Here is a 1,457-nt window from a genome sequence, read left to right as displayed (position 1 = left end):
GAGTTTTTTAAACTTACAAGGATATCCGTGCAACAATTTGATCACATGATCTTTTAAAATTAAAGTTAAAAAAAAGAAGTAACAGAGAATCTTTGCCAACGGAGATACGTATTGCAGTGACTTTGAGGTTAGTTTAATCATTATATTCTGTTGCAAATATTGATATATTTTATTTATATTTTATTGTATAAAAATAAAATTTTATCATAAATTAAAATTTATTTTTAGCTTTCTTACTCATGGAGACAGTATTGATCACTTGTTCACATTTTCAGATAGGAAGATCGACTGTATAATATTATTCCTGAAGTGTGTAATGCAATATGGGAAGTGTTACAAGAAACATATCTTTGATGTCCACAAGAAGAGAATGAATGGCTAAAAATAGCAGATGACTTCAATAATATGTGGGATTTCTCAAATTATATCGAGGCAATTGATGGGAAGCGATTTTCAAAGTTTCGGAAATGCTTTTCCACACATCCTTTTTTTCCTAATACTTTGAAATCTACATTACATTTATCATATAAACAATAATTTTCGTGCACAAAATCAATAATTATTTCATCTAGATTTGTATATTCCATGATGAAAATAAGAGGTTATATTGTATATAATAGTCGTACAATCGAAAGTCGGATATCGGAAAAGATGAGAGTTGACCAACTCTTGTTACGATAACGACAACCGACTTCCGACAGCTTTATACGACAGCCGAGAACCGAGTGTGCATGCGTCCGACATCCGACGCCGACATACGACGCATTGTAGAACAGGCCTTAGTGTCACATAGTGTCCGATATACGAACGTATGATATCCAATAAAAAAACATCTTTCCAATAAAGGATTGAAGTCTCTATGAGAAAGATTATTCATCACTTCAATATTGGGTGTTTACATGTAGTAATCGGATTTTCAATCGGATTAATGATGTAAATTCTCTAGAAAGAAAGTTCCCTAGGCTAATCGGTTCCCTTACAAAATCGTGTCCGTGAGGGACGGATCGGATTAGCGGATGCAGAGGAACATTGCGTATATACTTCCACATATTATAAAGTTGTGGTGAAAGGGCCAATAGGACCAGGCCTGAAAACCATTGAGAGAGAGAGAGAGAGAGAGAGAGGGAGAGGGAGAGAGAGAGAGAGAGAGAGTGCGTACATACTTACGTCTCTTAAGAAATGAATATTAAAAAATAAATAGAAAAGTAAATATGTGCATTGTTATTTTCATTATAATTAACGTATATTCTTTTGCAGATGTACTACTGTGTCCAAAAAGTAAGGTGACATTGCATTTATTTCGAAAATTCTTTATTTATTCTTGCAAATCAATTTCGTCCCCTTCAAAGTAATCCCCCCCTGATATAATACACTTATTCCAACGGCTTTTCCAATCTTCGAAACAGTTGTAATAATCGATTTCAGGAATGGCCTTTAGCTCCTTCTTCGCAGCGGCT

The 1,457-nt window shown here is 34.2% G+C and overlaps 2 long non-coding RNA genes across 2 annotated transcripts in view; both read left to right on the top strand.

Annotated features, from left to right (window-relative positions):
* LOC116843892 overlaps positions 1 to 1,457 on the top strand; it is a 5,802-nt gene that overhangs the window by 2,340 nt on the left and 2,005 nt on the right. The gene's annotated exons all lie outside the window — the stretch shown is intronic.
* LOC116843896 lies at positions 16 to 872 on the top strand. The gene is made up of 2 exons (XR_004377946.1): positions 16 to 127; positions 276 to 872. It is a non-coding gene; the product is annotated as an uncharacterized LOC116843896 (long non-coding RNA).

Source organism: Odontomachus brunneus, unplaced genomic scaffold, assembly GCF_010583005.1.
Source record: "Odontomachus brunneus isolate Ranch 3 - 2012 unplaced genomic scaffold, Obru_v1 Obru_scaffold_003, whole genome shotgun sequence".
Taxonomy (NCBI): domain Eukaryota; kingdom Metazoa; phylum Arthropoda; class Insecta; order Hymenoptera; family Formicidae; genus Odontomachus; species Odontomachus brunneus.
This window is presented reverse-complemented; position numbering and strand designations above follow the sequence as displayed.